The sequence below is a fragment of the Homalodisca vitripennis genome, chromosome 4 (genome assembly GCF_021130785.1).
Source record: "Homalodisca vitripennis isolate AUS2020 chromosome 4, UT_GWSS_2.1, whole genome shotgun sequence".
NCBI lineage: Eukaryota > Metazoa > Arthropoda > Insecta > Hemiptera > Cicadellidae > Homalodisca > Homalodisca vitripennis.
Genome location: NC_060210.1, coordinates 19971498 through 19993167, shown reverse-complemented (window position 1 = coordinate 19993167; position 21670 = coordinate 19971498).

The following is a 21670-nucleotide window of genomic DNA, read 5'->3' as shown; positions in this document are numbered from 1 at the left end:
CCTCGAACAGCTACAAGTGATGAGTCTTCAACGGCAGTCTTGGAACTGTTTCAACGCTCTCCTAACAAATCTTCAAGGCAAGGGGCACGTGAAAGTGATGTAAGTGCTAGCAGCGTGCTATGCATTCTGAAGAGAGGCAAGTGTCGTGTTTCCATTCTAAGGCTGGTGCAACAGCTAAGTGACGACGATCCAGATCGAAGGTTGCAATTTTGTGAATGGGTTCAGGAGATGGTGATACGTGAACCGGAATTTATGGGTAGCATCATTTGGTCGGATGAAGCCCAATTCAAACTTAATGGAACTGTCAATAGGCACAATTGTGTTTACTGGGCTGAAGACAATCCTCACATTACAACTAAAAAAGCTGTAAATTTGCCTGGTGTAAATGTGTGGTGCGGTTTGTCTTCAAGGGGACTCATTGGACCTTTTCGATTTGAAGGTACTGTGTAACTGGTATTAATTACCTAACAATGCTTGCTGATTCCATCTTTCCTGCCATTCGTGCATTATACAGTAATGATAATTTTTATTTTCAACAAGATGGTTCCCCGCCGCATTATCACAGGGACGTACGAGCTTACCTGGATCAAAATTTGCCGGGCCAGTGGATAGGACGCAGGGGGCCAATCGAGTTTCCAGCACGCTCTCCAGACCTTACACCACTGGATTTCTTCTTATGGGGCACAGTAAAAGATGAGGTGTACAAACGTAAACCACGTAACCTAGACATTCTTTGGAATGAGATTCAAGCTGTGTGTAGAGAAATCTCATTGGACGTTTCGATACGATGTACAGAATCAGTGGTGACTCGCACTCGGAATTGTGTTGATGCTGCAGGTCACCAATTTGAACAGTATTAACATTTGTTATTTACGTTTCATTTACATTGGACTTTAAGCTTTCTAATTTCCTGAAATTTTACTTTGTAGAACGATAAATAAATTTTCTATGGAAGTTCAAAGTATGTATACATTTTTTTGAAGCACCCAGTATATATAAAATATGCATATAATAGCTATTTCATTTAAGAAATATTGTATGTATGTACATATAAACTGCTGGAATAAACGTTATTCATTCATTCATTACTTTCCCATAAAAAATATTTGTATGGAAATTTATATCCATAACTGTGTTTAGTTCACTTCTCGTTGTATTCGCCGGGGCTAAATTTTCCACTGATCATCTAAAACGGACAACATCAGAAGCTAAGCGAATTAAAAGTTATAATGGAAACTGAAATTTCAAAACAAAAATAAAAATTCTGAAGCTAGAACAGGGAAAGTCAAGTAATACTCTGTAAATTGGAAAAGTTGCAATTGGTTTTGGTAAAGTGGCGCTTGTTTTCACCAAAAGCGACCTAAATTGAATGTTTTAACGATATGTGTGTGCATTACCATCAAAGACTTGTTTGTGAACCTCAAAAGGAACATTTCAGTTAATCATTATTTATTCAGTCAGGACTAATGTTTTCCGTTTCAGTAATGATTGCAAACTAGTCACAATCGTATAAAGGTCTTGTAACTCTTGTAGCTCTTGTAACTCTGGCAAATTAGCGTTTTGACAGCTCAATAGTTATATTTAAAGAGGAGGTTCTTAAAACAAGAGTTTTAAAATGTTTTCGAATTTCTTGAAACAATCAACCATGCGTGTACTGGTAAGGTAAATAAATGTAAAATATTACTTATATTGTAATATTTATAGAGCTGGATTAAATATAACTCTAATGCGAACCCAATATTTTACTCGAATTAAAAAATTAGCGATTTCCTCATTATAATAGTGTTTCGTATCTATTTTTGTGTGAAATAAAGGAAATAAATAAATTTAATAATAGAACCATACAAATAGTCGTATATAACTAAAAAAATATTCAGAATCTTGGAACAATTGGAAATAATTTAAAAATAGTATTTGGAAATAAAACCAATTTTCTTATCTTACAATTACAATGTTGTAACGATACAAGTACATAAACAAAACTATTACTATTAGTCAAATTTACAACTAATTACACATTAAAACTACAATTTTGTTCCTTGGATAAGTACATACTCTTTTCTCCTTATTTGTAATTTTCGACACTCCTTAAAAATACATAATCGTCATTGACGATAACTACACAAGTAAAAAAAACTCCTGCAGTGCTTATTTGACAGTGATAGTTTCTCCAAAACTTTTATATTAAACTTTCATCTCTCAAAAGTGTATTTTGTTATTTCGTATACGCAAGTAATACATACTTTTATGTGATTATTTTTTAGTAACTAAATAAAATATATATTACTTTAATCAGGATTCTAAACTAATCTAACTAGACCAATTTTATGTTTTTTTTTTCAAATATTTTGATGGAAGTTTTCGGGAATAAGTTATATGATGATTCGTGTGAATATTTCTCTTTAACTGATTTCATAATATGCATAATAATTTCTGTGAGTTAAAAAGATTACATACAAGACTAATATAATATATAATTCATATATATATATATATATATATATATATATATATATATATATATATAAAACATTGTATTTATCTGTTTATTTACTAACTACATGCGTATGACAAATTTGTTAACATTATTCCATTAATTTAGACACGACTAAAATTTCTGCGTACTGATAAGATTCTTAAAAATTATAGAAATAAATTTGATTAGTTTAAAAGTTTATAATAAGCCGATGGTAGTACTCAGATTAAATGTTAGAAAGAGATAAAGTCCTGTTTGATTCTCAAAAAACATCTTGTTATTATTATTATTGTTTAGCCTCTCTGAAACGACATGCCTGAACAATACTTTATAATAATATTCTACTAATTACAAAACTGTATAATACATTAGCATAAGTTGAAAAAATAAGTAGTATTAATATTAAGTGCATTAAGTATAGGTATTTAATGCACACATATTGAATTTAAATGTTAATTCAGGAAGTCATGTATGTTAGTAGTGTTCATAATTGTTACATGCACAATATTGTAAAAAGTTTTTCAGTCCAAACCACACTTTTATTGGCGTGTAAAAGTATAAAATACCGTTCACTTTACATATTGAATATCAATAATCGTTCTTTCTAAGAAGGGATTTGTATCAAAAACGTTTAATTCCATGTCTCTTCTTAGTTTCCTACGTGTAGTTGCCATGCAATGGTGGAACTCTTATAGGTTATATTTATATTCAATTTGTGAATATGTTGAAGTTTAAATAATTCAGCAACCTGTCACGCTCATAATTATCCAAACATGACAGAAGATTGACAGCAACACGAACAAAGTTGTAACTTTGTAACTAGTGTATTGCTTGTTAATGGTTGTGGAATTTCATATGGGTTTAGCACGATGAGAAGAAAATAGCTATAAGCAATAATCAAAATTCCCCTTGTCTGTGGTATATATTCTGTATATACAGGGTAGTAGTATACCAGACCACATGTTGCGTAACAGGCGTCGATGAAGTTGCATGCAATAAGTCGTCTATAGTGCAATTAATTTCCGACTTGTCCTGCTGACAACAGACGGACAGAAAACGGGACAGAAATGAGATTTAGACATCCCCTGGACAGAAAAAAAGAAATATACACCTTAATTAGTAGCAGCTTCAATTACGCTTAGCTAAATCCCATAGGTAGGATGTGGATCAGCAAAGGTCTCATGTTTGTCTATATCGAATTAAGGTTTTATGCAAAGTTTAAGGTCTATACAGAACATATTTCTCGAGATGTACAGGGTATAAATGAAGTCCTGATACGCCTGGATAAATTCCAAACGGATTGATATACGGATGTAAAATCTTCACTACTCCTATTAAAACACTATTTGGCCTTTTTGAGGGTAAAATATTTCATCCCCATTTTTCAAAGGGGGTTAGAGGGAGTCGCTTTAAATTCTAAAATTGTAACCCATATCTTGTGATATGACATCTGAAAGGTAAGTTGAAAAGAAACTAAATGACATGAAAACAACATCTCTACGACGATCCTACCAAAAGTTATGGGCAAACAACCCTTTACAAGCAGAGGGTGTAAATTAGGTCCTGATAGTCCTGGATACATTACAAACGAATTGAGATATCAATGTACAACCTTCACTATTTAATTACGGTTTTGATTTTTTTTAGAGTAAAAGAGATGAAAATACTTTTAACCTTTAAAAGTCCAAAACAATTATTTTAATATGTATGGTGAAGAGTTTACATCGATATCTCGAAAAGTTTGAAATATATCCAGGTGTATCAGGACTTAATTTACACCCTGTATAGTTAGACTAAATATGCTAATTGTAGTACACAATTTAAATGCATATTTATTTATTCTGAAATTTTGTCGTTACCATCATGGTTATCCAAGAGATCACTTTAAACCTTTGGAGTTACCCCACACGATCACTGTAAACCTTTGGATTTACCCACACGATTACTGTAAACCTTTGGAGTTACCCACACGATCACTATAAACCTTTGGAGTTACTCACACGATTGCTGTAAACCTTTGGAGTTACCCACACGATCACTATAAACCTTTGGAGTTACCCACACGATCACTATAAACCTTTGGAGTTACCCACACGATCACTATAAACCTTTGGAGTTACCCACACGATCACTATAAACCTTTGGATTTACCCACACGGTCACTGTAAACCTTTGGAGTTACCCACACGATCACTATAAACCTTTGGATTTACCCACACGATTACTGTAAACCTTTTGAGTTACCCACACGATCACTATAAACCTTTGAAGTTACCCACACGATCACTATAAACCTTTGGAGTTACCTACACGATTACTGTAAAACTTTGGAGTGACATGCACCATAATAAAACTCGGTGTTGCTTTTGTAGAAACGAAGCTTCATGCACAGCTTCAAGACTATAAGTCAGTATGTTCTCGAGCCACAGTGTGGATAGACAGCCAGACAGACAGACAGAAATGAAAGTTTTCAACCCCTCGAGAAGTAGACTGTGTAGCCAAAAAACCAATCCATAAGGTAGGAAACGATAAACCGTTATTCTTAGCAAACTATCAACAAAGTAACAACAATTTGCTACTTTTTACCTGATAGAATCCATATAGTTGTACTCGGGCTGTTTCAAAATATGTTTAACATTAAAGCAATGTTATAATGTTCGCTAACACTCAGACCCCATAATGACACAATAACACAACATCACAACATAATCACATGACATCATAATGACATGATATTGATTTTAATTGTTGAAATCAATATTGCTTGTATAGAAATGAAGCTCCATGAAACATGTTGAGACCAGTTCGCTCTCGAGATATAGTTCAGACAGAGGTATATAAGGGAGTTGAGTGATAGGCTTTACTGACGCTCAGCCATCGAAGTAGCTAAAACGTTGCCCACCACCGTAAGAATTCGTGTATTGTAGTTTATACATTGAATTTGCTTTTCAATAAACGAAAGTACTGCTGACAAGTTTAAGTGACTGTAATGTGTATGTTATATTTAAAAACTATTATTTTTACTATCAAAGTAATATCCTTCTTGTGTTCTTGCTATACCCGTATATAATAGATACAGTGCAGTGCTGACAACTTAACGGAAGTGCTGCCCCACATCAGTTAATAATGTGCCCTTACTTCCGGGACCCTATAATTTATAATAAATGTAATAAGACTTAAATTATTGCAATACGTGTTTGAAATTACCCATAACTAAATATCTGGTGGATCAATAAATCAATGAAATCACGCAGGAGTAAGTCTGCGCAACAAAATATTACTCAGTTGACTCAGTTTACATCCAAATTTTGTTTTTCTAATTATTTCATTAAAAGGTTTCTAGACTACAACCCATTTAGAATTATTTTGGTAACAACATTCATATCAGGGAGGCTGGCATCAGGTAACGAGGTGGTCTATTGATAACGTTCTTATTATAAGTTTTCAGAGTTTAGATGTAGAGCAGTAGGGTGTGATTAGTTATAAAAATCGATTACCATTATTTACATCAGAAATGCGGAAGAAACTCTCAAGATCCAGGTCCACTATTTGGAAACATCAGATATACCGATATGGGAATTCCTCCAGTGAACATCACTGATGTTCGGGAACATGATGTAAGGATTTTAAAAAACAACACTTTTGAATGTCGTACTAAAAATTCCTTGGACTGAGTCTTCAGGATTTACAAAGAATGTCAGAATTAAATTATAGTTGAATAAGAGGAGGTCAAGTACAATTATTTTTGGAATTGCCTGACTGAATAAGGATGCCTTTATAAGTTAGAGTTGATCATGAAGATGTGCTTTGACACATGGTAGGTATATGAATAAGAAGCAGGGAGAAAATTGCACTTAGATTGTACAAATATAAAACATACGATAAAAAAATAATACAAAAACATATTTGTCAAGCTAATAATAAATCAGTATGCTGCAAATATTAAATATTGCAATAACCGATTTCAGTTCAAACCTCGTCCAAAGTATCACTAATTTCTAAAACGTTTTAATTTATTCATGGATTTTATGAGAGGCTGCTGGAATGCCTACAAGAATTTGATTTGAGGTTAGTGGGGTTGTTTTTTGGCGAAAGGATATGTATACTCGTATGTAAGTATGACAGAGAATATAAGTGTGTGTTTACCACCTACGTGATTTTGAAAATTTTGTATTATAAAATATGCCTTTTAACATTTTAGCAATGAAACTTATTAACATAATATTTTTAAATTTATTACAGATAGTAAAGACTTGTTATTGTGATATTAAAACATTATATTTGAAGACAAAGTTATAAAAAGAATACAATTTAAGTTTTGAGAACAGTTCAAACTAAGAATATTAGTGCCAAACAGGATGTGTTGTCGCACGCGTGATTTATCTTCTTAAAAAGACTCAGTGTATTCAATATATTTGATATGAGTATGAGAATATTTAGAAATAATGTTGATATAATAATTTAGTTGATAACATATCTTTACTTTATGCATGCAGTTTAAGGTATAATGAAGTTTTACAAAAGGCCGTATAAAAATATTCATACTATCAAGAATAACATCCAATACTTAAGTTCATCATAGTTTATTTTTAACATTGTGTAAAGATATAGTTTGTAAGTTCTAGTTTTCACAAACTTAAACCAGTATCCTAAAGCTTTTACTGTAAAATGCTATTTCAACAGTTTGTTTACTGTAAAGTTATAGCTAGTCCAAGATAGCAGTCTCCGCTCTATTGCTCGCAGTGAGTACTTCTTGAAGTAACAAAGAGAGCCGGTGAACAATAGACTAGTTTTGCTGGAAAATATCAGTTCAACAGTTAGCTTACTCTAAAGGTATAATCCAAGATAACAGCCACCGCTCTTTTGCTCGCAGTGATTTATCCGCCACCAGCTGATTTGTGGCCGGTCAATGTAACAAGGTTGTATAACCTGCAATGCCGACCCAGCACCAGGTGTAGAGGATGCGTAGACAGATAGATATCGCAGCTGTCGAACAGAACCGGTGATTTACCCGGCACCAGCTGACTTGTGGCCGGTCAATGTAACAAAGTTTTATAACCTGTAATGTCGACCCAGCAGTCATACAATATTTGCTATATTTGCTTTTCATTAACTTCTCATTTACAATTGATGAAAATGATATTCATGAATTCTAAGATTAGCTTCCTTTGAACAGACGGTAAAGTTCACATTACTCATTTTCCTTACAGCTCCTATTATTTATTCTTTTACTTCCACTTCTTTGGAACTGACATTATGCAGAAAATGCACAATTTTCTACGTTCCATTACCTTTATTTCTATGTGGATGATTGGGCCACCAAAACTATGTCTGTCAAGTGCACTATCTTACATTCCTTAAACTTGATTACTTTTAAATGGGATAGAAGAGATTGCCACCACCTTGTTGGTGAAACGATTTAGTGACCCGATAAATGTAACAAGGTTGTATAACCTGTAATGCCGACACAGCACCGGTGAAGAGGATGTGCTGAGAGATAGATATCGCAGCTGTCGAACAGAACCGGTGATTTATCCGACACCAGCTGACTTGTGGCCGACCACCCGTTTTACTCAGCAGTCCGGTGTCACACTGATAAATTGGACGATTCTGATACACCGTGCAAGAAATTTGTCACTGCTACTATTTATAGTACTTTTAACGTATAGATCTTCAAAATACATAGAAGCATATATATATATATATATATATATATATATATATATATATATATATATATATATATATATATATGCTTCTAAGTATTTTGAAGATCTTACTACCAGTTCAAATATAAAACATGCATTGTATGGAAAAACATTAGTATAACATTAAAACCACTATAATATAATATAAAAAAATTATAATATAAATGTTACAATTTTATTGAATAAAAATGTTTATATTAGTGGAAAACTCTGAATTCTAAATACAGGGTAAAAATGTTTTTTATATGAGCGAATTGTTTCAATTTATATAGATTGTCCTATGATGACATATATACTCTTGATTAGGCGATAGGGTACAATATATAATGTGCTAAGGTATTTTTGTATATTACAGTTAGAAATCTGCTTTTTATTATAAATCTTTTACATTCATTACTTTTTTATTCCTTCTTTCCATCTTGCAAGTTTTCTATTGTCTGATGGAGTATATTAGAAACTGTACTTGTGCCCGTCTTACGTAAAGAACCTAAAGAACCGTACTAATCCAATTATTTTCATTCTGTTGTGTTCAAGATGTTTCCTTCTACTTTCATAATTTCCCTGAATCTAACATTTTCTTTGTTATATTTTTCCTTGAGACTCCATAGTTTTTCAAACAATAGTCCACTTCCGGGAATAATTAATTCTTGTTACTTTTGGTTAGTCCGGTATGTGGAGTCCGATATGCTTTCAAAAATAATGAAATGTTTGTCGTGGTTTTATTTATAATTTATTATTTAATAGTAGTGACTTTGTTGAATAACGCCTTCATAAGCTATATGTTAAGAGCTTCTAGGCCTGGGGATTTGCCATTTTTCATTTTTGTTATGATTTGTTTTAAAAATTCAAATTTTAATGGGCTTTATAACAAATCGATATTATAAAGACTTAGCTTTGATTTATTTGAGTGTAGTCACGGGGTAAAGTTTTCCATAGATTTAGAACTATGTTCCACAAAGAAATTACAAATTCTTTTTAGAGATTGTCAAAAGAATGGTTTAATTGACTTTGTGATTTTAGACTTATCCTCAAAATTAAATAATAAAAAAGCTCAAATAGTATAAATAAATTCAAAAAACTCATAAAGAATGTCTTAGCAATATATAAAAGTTGTAGCAATACCTATATTGACTTTTCAAATCTATATAATCTAGAGATTTGAGCTAATATGAAAATGAAGATGCAAAACGTCATAAATACATTACGTATATAAATTATACGTATTTAAATATATGAACACTGTGTACGTTATTTGCGACGATCTTGCCACTAAAGAAAACCACTAAGTAAAGTAACTTGACGTTCATATGTAAAGATCAGAAACCATTTACCTGTACAACAATATACTAAAGATGTGAATTTCTTAAAATTTCAATCGAAATTATTAAAAAACAATTTTAATTGTTGTGATTTATGATGTAAAAGCAGCTAAATAGCCCTTATAACTAGCTACTATTGAGTTTTGAGCATATCACTAATGATTAAAAAATAAATCATCTCTCACAAAAAATACATCAGTGTAAAGATTAATATTTAGTGATTATTCTGCTTTTAAGATGATAATTGATATGTTCTATAAAACTTCACTTAATGTGTTTTAGATGAACTTTTTTATTAGTCAAATTTTAATTAGCTTTGAGTGAAATATCGGAAAAGATGAAACTCATGTAATTTTCCAGATGTCATTTGAAATGTTATAATTACCGGATGAAAGCTGCGGGATTTGCCGCAGTTCGAATAACATCCGGATTACTCGCCATCGATACTCGGCTTCCTGGACAAACCGGCAGCGAGAGAGATAAATCCCGTGGGAATAGAGTAAAACTCGTATCAGGAAATTGATCGTATAAAGCAGCATAATTGGAAAATATGATTTTTTAATTGCACCTACTGTAACGATGTACCAAATCATACTCTGGTGGGAGGAGTTTTAATGGTGATCTTTATGCGCAATTAGTTTTAATCGAGTATATCAAATAGATTTCGGGGGAAATGGGCCGAACTGATTTGGATCAACGACCTGACCAAATACGAGGGTTTACATATGTGAATGTGTAAGTCCAAGCTCTCAATTATCCAGTTCTCAGTTATTCAATGATCTACGAATTATTTTTATATCTCATTCTGTAATAGAATAATAGAATAATGCATCCATCTAAACATGATATAATTTCATAACAAGAAAGCTATGAAATTACATAGCTTAAAACTAGCAAACATATAAATTAAGTATTAAATAACATGAGTTAACCATCTCAATTGGCTAAATAAATACATTTGTGATAAAAAATTGAATGAAATAAATACATAATTGAAGACGATTATAAGAATATCTAATTTTGTACCTATGCTTCATTTTAGAAAGATCAGTGAAATTGGTAGTGAAATAATGGAAAAATATGATTTTTATGAAGTTATGAAGCGACATTAAACATATATTTGGCTATAAATCTAATTATTATACTGTAAAAGTTTCCCTCAGATACTTCCTGAAAAGCGCATCGCCGCCGTCACAAAAAAGGGTATCCATAGCATATAACGGAGTACCACTGCAGCGCAAAAACTAGGAATAGTAGTTTAATAGACGTTTTGAAATCTGCACAGCATTAAAGCAAGGACGCGTAGACAATTTTAACTCACAGCTGCGTGTAATAGCCCTGTTGCATCATTGCATCCCAGACTCCTTAATCCATTAATCCTTAATCAAGAACACTTCCTCACTTCATGAAGATCACTTGTGAAATTATCCTCCTTTATGTAGTGAATTTTCGTATTATACTTACAAAAAATATACCTTCTGAAGTCCTCAAGAACCCATATCTTCTTTGTTCCTCGATAATCCATGTTGTCTAGCGCTTCAAAAATCCATTTTCGTTAAAAACCTCGAGAACCCACACCTTCTGTGGACCTCAAGAACTCATATATTCTGATGGCCTCAAAAATCAATACCTTATAACCACCTCGAGAAAACAGACACTCTGAGAACCTGGAGAATCCATAAATCTCTGCGGATCTCAAGAATTTATAACCACTGAATAATTTGACAATCCCAACTCTAAATCTCTAAAGTGCTAGATCTCTAAATTGCTAGATCTCTAAATTGCATATTATAATTTTTGTTAGTTCCCTGGGCGTGAATCGTATTTAACGCATAAAAAAACAACCTTAGTAACTAAGTTGTGGTCCATTAAAATTTTACACGAATGTACAAAACCATAAAGTGGGTGGTTGGGTTTAAACATGGTAGAGATGTATTTATAATTCAGAATTCACTTAGCAAGGGTTAATCTTTTAAAATTATTAGGAAACATACAAATCAATATCTGTAAATTAAACCATATACTATATTATAAAAAGCAAATATTATTACTGAATATATTATAATAGATATAAAAATATGCTAATATATGACACTGGCCCAGAACTGTAATAGTTGGATTATTGAAAGAACTAACAGTATTATTATTATAAAAAGGATTATCAAATAATTTCCAGATAAAGTGTCAAAGTTATTATTTAGTCAATTCCAAATGCATAAATTAGTTATAACATAATTAATCAACCATATTTAATAATTTCACTGGATTTCTAAATTTTTAAATAAATTAGAATATGAACAAAATGTTTAATATGTTACAGTCCATCTTAAAAAAAGAAACATTAGAACCTAAGCAAATCAAAAGTTTTGTTGAGAACCACAATTTAAAAACAAAAATAAAAAATTTAAAACTAAAACGTTGTATATAAATCGTAAAAGTAGCAATTCGTTTTGGTAAAGTGGCGTTTATTTTCACCGAAAGAGAACTAAATTGAATGTTTTAATGATATGCGTTAGCATTAACATCAAAGGCTTCTTTGCACACCCCAACGGAGCATTTTAAATAATCATTATTTATTCTGTCAGACCTAATGATTTCCATTTCACTTACGATTTCACTGCGTGTAACTGTAACAATGATATACTGACATTTTGACTGTTCGGGGTTTAGTACTCTAGTACTATCTTAGTGAAGACGTTCCTCAAATATCTTCTTTTCATCGAAACGAATACATACAAATATTTATCAATGAATACTTTTGGCTGAGCGTCATAGATCCTTATCACTCGGGGATCTCGTAAAATATCATTTCTGTCTGACTGTGACGATATCTCGAAGACTTGAAATGTTGCATGAATCTTGCTTAGTTCCTCCAAAAAAGTTATAGAGCCTTCTCAAAGGCGGCTTTATTTGAAACAGCGAATTTATTTAGCAATTTTAAATTAATCAGCTGAGCGTAAGCGAAGCCTCTTACTCATGGGGCTGGAAATTTGCATTTCCGTCTGCCTGCCTATATGTATGTCTTTTGCACAATATCTCGAAAATGCTGTAGACTTGAATTTATTTATGACGCTTAATTTCTATATTGAGCGCGGCGCATGTGACTGTATGGGATTTGGCTGAGCGTTAGCCATGATGCTAACGATACAATTGCAGAATACATGGATTCTTAAACAGACTGACTACAATTATACGACATTTGAACTTGAGAAATGTTTATCCATACAGTGAAGCGAAATCTTAATAGACTGGAAAGTCAATGTTTAAATTTCCACACCTCACTGGATCATTTTTATTTAAGCATCATTATGTATGAAATCTAACAAAATGAATCATGTGGAAAGATATCTCGAGAAAGATGACATCTGCAAACGTAAAATTTTGCATGAAAAAATTTCCACAAAGGCAAGAATGAGTTCTACGATGGTGCATAAACAACCAAGGAACTTTTCTAGCACTATTGAAGCCTATTATTCAGTGTGCTGTCACAACTAATTTCTATCTTAAGGGAATGTACAATGTTTTCATGATTTTCAGGCTATCTATATGTCCGCAGACATTTCTAGAACGAAATGAGCGTTAGGTTTGAAAATTCACAAGCTACCTGCGCATAGCTTGTTACGCGACACGTGGTGTTGAGTAATCATACCTAGTAGTTTTGCATACCTATATATGGGTAGTTACAGAAATGAAACATAACTTATATGACAACAACACAAGCATAGCTTGTTACGCGACACATGGTGTTGCGTAATCATACCTAGTAGTTTTGCATACCTATATATGGGTAGTTACAGAAATGAAACATAACTTATATGACAACAACACAAGCATAGCTTGTTACGCGACACATGGTGTTGCGTAATCATACGTAGTAGTTTTGCATACCTACATATGGGTAGTTACAGAAATGAAACATAACTTATATGACAACAACACAAGCATAGCTTGTTATGCGACACGTGGTGTTGCGTAATCATACCTAGTAGTTTTGTATACCTATATATGGGTAGTTACAGAAATGAAACATAACTTATATGACAAGAACACAAGCATAGCTTGTTTACGCGACACGTGGTGTTGCGTAATCATACCTAGTAGTTTTTGTATACCTATATATGGGTATTTACAGAAATTAAACATAACTTATATGACAAGAACACAAGCATAGCTGTTACGCGACACGTGGTGTTGCGTAATCATACCTAGTAGTTTTGTATACCTATATATGGGTAGTCGTTACAGAAATGGAAACATAACTTATATAACAACAACACAAGCATAGCTTGTTACCGCGACACGTGGTGTTGCGTAATCATACCTAGTAGTTTTGTATACCTATATATGCGGGTATTTACAGAAATGAAACATAACTTATATGACAACAACACAAGCATAGCTTGTTACGATGTCGACACGTGGTGTTGCGTAATCATACCTATAGTTTTTTGTATACCTATATATGGGTAGTTACAGAAATGAAACATAACTTATATGACAACAACACAAGCATAGCTTGTTACGCGACACCGAGGTGTTGAGCCGTAATCATACCTATAGTTTTGTATACCTATATATGGGTAGTTACAGAAATGAAACATAACATTATATGACAAACAACACAAGCATAGCATTGTTACGCGACACGTGGTGTTGCCGTAATCATACCTAGTAGTGTTTTGTATACCTATATATGGGTAGTTACAAGAAATGAAACATAACTTATATGACAACAACACAAGCAAAGCTTGTTTACGCGACACGTGGTGTTGCGTAATCATACCTAGTAGTTTTGTATACCTATATATGGGTAGTTTACAGAAATGAACAGAACTTATATGACAACAACACAAGCATAGCTTGTTTACGCGACACGTGGTGTTGCCGTAATCATACCTAGTAGTTTTGTATACATATATATGGGTAGTTTACAGAAATGAAACATAACTTATTTGACAACAACACAAGCATAGCTTTGTTACGCGACACGTGGTGTTGCGTAATCATACCTAGTATTTTGTATACCTATATATGGGTAGTTTTACAGAAATGAAACATAACTTATATGACAACAACACAAGCATAGCTTGTTACGCGACACTCGTGGTGTTGCGTAATCATACCTAGTAGTTTTGTATAACTATATATGGGTAGTTACAGAAATGAAACATAACTTATATGGACAACAACACAAGCATAGCTTGTTACGCGCGACACGAGGTGTTTGCGTAATCATACCTAGTAGTTTTGTATACCTATATATGGTAGTTACAGAAATGAAACATAACTTATATGACAACAATACAAAGCATAGCTTGTTACGCGACACGTGGTGTTGCGTAATCATACCTAGTAGTTTTGTATACCTATATATGGGGAAGTTACAGAAATGAAACATAACTTATATGACAACAACACAAGCATAGCTTGTTACGCGACACGTGGGTGTTGCGTAATCATACCTAGTAGTTTTGTATACCTATATATGGGGTATTACAGAAATGAAACATAACTTATATGACAACAACACAAGCATAGCTTGTTACGCGACACGTGGTGTTGCGTAATCATACCTAGTAGTTTTGTATACCTAATATATGGGTAGTTACAGAAATGAAACATAACTTATATGACAACAACACAAGCATAGCTTGTTACGCGACACGAGGTGTTGCGTAATCATACCTAGTAGTTTTGTACACCTATATATGGGTAGTTACAGAAATGAAACATAACTTATATAACAACAACCACAAGCATAGCTTGTTACGCGCGACACGTGGTGGTTGCGTAATCATACCTAGTAGTTTTTGTATACCTATATATGGGTAGTTACAGAAATGAAAACATAACTTATATGACAACAACACCAAGCATAGCTTGTTTACGCGACCACGTGGTGTTGCGTAATCATACCTAGTAGTTTTGTATACCTATATATGGGTAGTTACAGAAATGAAACATAACTTATATGACAACAACACAAGCATAGCTTTGTTACGCGACACGTGGTGTTGCGTAATCATACCTAGTAGTTTTTGTATACCTATATATGGGGTAGTTACAGAAATGAAACATAAACTTATATGACAACAACACAAGCATAGCTTGTTACGCGACCACGTGGTGTTGCGTAATCATACCTAGTAGTTTTGTATACCTATATATATGGGTAGTTACAGAAATGAAACATAACTTATATGAACAACAACACAAGCATAGCTTGTTACGCGACACGAGGTGTTGCGTAATCATACCTAGTAGTTTTGTATACCTATATAATGGGTAGTTTACAGAAATGAAACATAACTTATATGGACAACAACACAAGCATAGCTTGTTACGACGACACGTGGTGTTGCGTATCATACCTAGTAGTTTTTGTATACCTATATATGGGTAGTTACAGAAATGAAACATAACTTATATGACAACAACACAAGCATAGCTTGTTACGCGACACGTGGTGTTTGCGTAATCATACCTAGTAGTTTTTTGTATACCTATATATGGGTAGTTACAGAAATGAAACATAACTTATATGACAACAACACAAGCATAGCTTGTTACGCGCGACAACGTGGTGTTTGCGTAAATCATACCTAGTAGTTTTGTATACCTATATATGGGCAGTTTTAAAGAAATGAAACATAACTTATATGACAACAACACAAGCATATCCGAATTGAATATGTTATAGTATAAAAGAGAAAAAAAGGCAGCAAGGAGTTGGCTTCCAAAATATTCACCCCTTTAAATTTATCCAATTTCCACGTGTGGAAATGATCGGATAATCTAACGCTGTACAGAGCATCATCGAAGCGCCATTGTGTGTTGATAGGTCTGACGTGAAATCTGGATAAGATCCTACTGTTGGATTGTTGTAAGATTCCAAAGTGATAAGTAATAAAACAATTCGTTGAAATAGAAGGACTGTCGTTATATTCCAACAAACACATACTTGCAGTATTGGAATTTTAGCTAACAAGCATTTTTGGAAGATAGTAACAACTATTTATAATCGTGTTCCCCATTAAAATCAATTATTGAAATGCCCAATGTCTATATACCACGCAGCCCTAGTTCTTGTTTACCCATTTGAAACCCAATTAAATAATTTGAATTATGTGGGATGTGACATGGTAAATATCTCAACTTTCTTGCTCTTTACCATTTAGATATTCAAAAGGCACAGACTTTAAAAATAAAAACTAAAGGGTTTGCTCACCTTACAATGAGTCATCTTCGGTAATGCTTTGATCAAACATATGGACGGTGTTTGAAGTATAATATTGTTCTTATGGCTTTAAACTCAGGGTATTTTCACTAAAGCTGACACTTAATCGGTATAAATAATGTTTACTGATACTGTTTTAAGTTAGGGTGTTTAGAGTAAGTAAAAGGAACAAAAATTCAAATACTTAAAGATTTAATTATATTTAAAAAAAAACATTTGTTGAAAACCATCTTCTTTTGTTTAGATTGATTTGCTTAAAGCAAATTTAAGAAAATAGTATAAATGGAAAGATAATAATGAAGATACTCGGTTCAACAGTCCAGGCTAAAGTGAGCAACTATAAATATAAATAAATCCACGTTCGAAATTTGGTGAACGGTCTATCGTGCATACCGCCGCTAGCGGTGGTACTCCCAGCGGATATTTTCATTCATACTGAAAATTAATTTTTGTGAACCGCTACAATATATTCCCTGATATCATGTTCTGTAGTGAAAATAAATAAACTTCACGTTTCAGTTAATAGAGTATGTATATACAAATATCAGAATTTTTGTTTGTTATTATGACTTATTGAATTAAAATTCAACGGACATTTTCAGTTATATTTGGTTGTTTTTAAAAGTTTAAACTGTTATGGTTACTTGAAATAAGTATTTATTGTGTTGTAAATTGGCACTATAATCTTTGCATCTTTAGAATTTCTTTCAAGAAATAGCTTGATCTTGCTTTGAAATAAATGAAAAAAATTAAAGTAAAAACTTTTAATTACCAGTAAAATTTGGATCGGAATTACTTATTCAAACCAATATTGTATTTCACAAAGTTTACAAGCTCGGGCTCTTTTATTATTCATTTGAATAAGATCCGACACTCCCACAAACCACATAATCGTTATTGCCACTAATTAAAAAGTTTTAATAAACTTCCAACAATGCCTTTGTTGACAGTAATAGGAAAAGTTTCCCTTGGTTTGTAAAATCTTATTTTACGAAAGTTTATTTTATTATTTGAATTTCAGAGGAGATTTATTTCATTTTATTTAAAAATAATATTTGTAGCACATTTCACGATTTTCCAATACAATATGTGTAAGGTTTCATATAAATAGATCTTATACAAATTCCTAAACAGTTATACTAATTTAATTATGAGATATTTCACTATCTTAGTGAACGGAAATATTTTCAAAATTATAACTATTTTCGTAATTAAGGTGACGTTTCAGCTCTAAAACTTTCTTAAAGCTCGACTAAACAGCTACTGGTGTCAAATGCACTTTATTCTGTAGAGGATTTTATGGCTAGACACGGAGTAATATTTGAGTGATATGCTTCGTATATTAATGATATGTTTTATATGCGAATGCTTTTCTGTGTGCGATTGGTGTATTAATTAATAAAATAGAGAAATATAGTTTGTTCTCAAAATGTTATATTGCTTTTCATGATTTATAATATTACTAGCAGGTACCCGCGGCTTCGCACGCCATTTCGTAGGTTTCGCACCTGTTTGAGTAAATTGTATTTCCGACGCCAATTTTGAGTTTGCCTTCCTTACACGACCAATAAAATATGTTAAAAAGTGTATATTTTTGGTCATTTTGATTTACTCCGTCCTTAGTATTTGTTGTTGCTAAGCTGATTTTGCATACCTCCCGATGAAGAAAATATATAGCATACACAGCTCTGAGAAGCATACTTTTGCCAAAAGACAACTTAGAAAGGTCCCATAACAGTCTTTAAATGTAGAGTAAAAGTTAGACTAATTTCCCTTTTATATCTGCTCTGCTAGTAGTTACGAGTGAATTATATTTCCGACGCCAATTATTATTTTCCTTTTTTCCTACGATCAAGAAAGGACGCCAAAAAGTTCATAATCATGGCCATCCTAATTTACTTCGTTCTTACTATGTTTTGTCATGTAATTGATTTTGTTTTCTTTCTTGATCAAGAAAATATATAACACAGATTAGAGAAGCCTACTTCTGTCAAAAGAGAACTAAGATGGGTTTTATCAGTCTTTAAATTTATAGTACAATTTTTGTAATACTTTAAAATATTTAGAACTGGAATTAGTACATCAATGAAAAAGAACTGTTCAGAGAAATGTAATTTTGTATAGTTCTTGTATGTTGCTTGAAAGGGAATCTTCGGAGTCAAATTCTGATCTTCTGATCTTTTTATGTTTTAAGACATTTTCTAAGGTATATTAATATTTACATAATAGTTGAAATATAAAACGGTGATGGATTGAGGTTAGAAAATTTACTCACTATAAACGTAAACAAATTGAAATTAATAAACAAGGTTTACACATCACAGTTAATTTCATTTGACAGCCTCATTCAATTAATATTACACAAATTTAGAGATTAAGCTGGAAATGTTCGCTTCGTTAAAGAATAGTTGGCGTAGTGCGGATGGATTTTCGAAATAAGCATAGGCCTATATTCATCCCAGGAACCGCAAACAACAGATTGTGCTGTATATTGTATATGTATATTGTAATTGTATATGTTTACTAGTGAAAATAAAAAAATTAAAAAGGGCCTTTCGCATTTGTAGTATTATTAGAATTGTTGTCCTAATTCTGTAGATCGGTATATAGTGCAGTATCTAGCAACCAGTTGGTGACTTTTGCAATGCAATAAAAATGTTTTCCTTTTTTCATTAAGCACATTTGAATTAGAATTTCAAATCTGCTTAACAAATGAAAACCTATTTACAAATATATTTATTCTGTTATTTTTTCGTTGTTGTTACCCATGTTCAATTATCGAAATCAGTGTAGCCACACACACACACACACACACACACACACACACACACACACACACACACACACACACACACACACACGCACGCACGCACGCACGCACGCACGCACGCACGCACGCACGCACCACACACACACACACAAGCGTTGAGTAAGAGCTTTGAATAATTTCTTAAATCTATGGTAATCTGTTTTTCATTGATCATTGATTTTAAGTTCAATGCTACTAAATTTTAACAAAAATTTTTTTCATTCCGGCTATGTTTGAATCATAATGATAAATGAAAAATAATAAATTTGTTTCCAATTAATTTATAACAATGACTTTCAGTCTGTAAAACATTAAATGTACGTGAAATAAAATGACATTACATGAATTGAAACAGTCATGTATATGTATTGGTTTGATATTTATAAAAAATGTAAAGCTATTTGTCTAATAAAACACAATTCTAAAGCCAACATACCCGATTTAAAAATATCATTTATAAATGATTATAAAATGAAATTTATAAATAAAAGGCCCTTCCAGATGGAACCTTTCTAAAACTGTTACGCTTTTATTTTGTTTTCCATGAGCTGCACAATTTGTGGAATGTCCATATGTAGATAATTAGTTTAATAATTTTATGAACGTTCTATCACTCACAAAACAGTCAAGAAGTTGACAGTAAGTTCACTAAAACATTAAAAGTTGATAGTTATAACTTGATTACAATGGTTGTTAAACTTAATGTTCGTTAAAAAAAAACTCTGAAGCAAATGACTGAAGAACGATTATGCAGGCATTTGTGTATCTAATAGCAATAAATGACGGTACTAACTAGTAAGCCAGGACCATATCTGAACAATGCACCACCATTTACATAAAAGTTTATTAGACATTTATCTTAATATAACGACTTGGATTGTAGATATTAATATTCCAGAGTATTAATATTTAAATTATCAATGAGACATCCAAGACGATATAAAATATTTTTTGATTAGTAAGCTCCTAGTGAATATTCAGTAAAATTTATTACTAAATTGTTAAATATTAAATATTATCTGGTTTGTCAAAAATAAAAATCACAGTTCTAAATAAAATAATGGATTTATTTTAAACTGGAAAATTAATAAGTTCAACGTTTCAGAATTTTTATCACTCTATTTTACACAATGAATTGACAAACCGTTTAGTAAATTTAAAAGTTCCTTTGGCAAGAAATAAAAAATGTTAACCAAATATATTAAACTAAAAATCAGAGCTCTCTTCTAAAATAAAATAATAAAGTTTTAAAATAAAAATCAAATACCACTTGGAAATAACTAAAATAAAAATATTCACTTCTAATTTCACTCAAAATTCAAAATAAAAATTTAAACTTTTCTGTCCACTAGTCGAACCTTAACTTTCAAGTCTCTGCAATTCAGATTACAATTAAGTTCAATTTTAATTCACTTTTCTTGCAAGCATGAACCAAATGTAACTTGTATGATTTTATTATGCTCTATTGTTCCTCGAGAATAAGTTATTCAGATTGCTCTGCAGTTTCTATGAATTTAATTTTTCCTATAAAAAAGACAACAAAATTAATTTACTATCAAATCAGGAAGACTATTTCAATAAATCGTACAATAAATTTGGTGCTTACCCCAAAACCCCTCGCGGAAAAAATATTTAGAAACACGGCGCACTGTAATCAACTTAATTCACGAAAATAACCAAAAGAAGGGTGAAAAATTATGAGCGGGCGCGCTTAAATACTTCCCTTTCCAATCAACTTTGCAGGACATCCGTGGTGCTCTCTCATTAGTCCAGCTCTATCAAACAAGGAGAACAATATTCGCAACAAGACAAGTTCTAATCAATTCAAGGCAGTCAACCTGCCTTCCTAACAATTGAAAACTACCAGTACTAACTTGCCAAAGGATTACATGTTCGTTTTTACCCTGACATTTCACAATCTAATCTAAAATTAAATCCCAATATTTCGATCCCAAAATTTTTATTTAATTTAAGTTTTAATTAAAAAAATAATCAATGTAGCTTTAAAAACGCTACACCTAAGTAGGCTATTAAATTTGAAATATTGAAATTGAAAAACAGGAATTTCTTTTTGACATATAAATAAACGTAATTCGCTGAACAATGAATTAAAATGAAAAC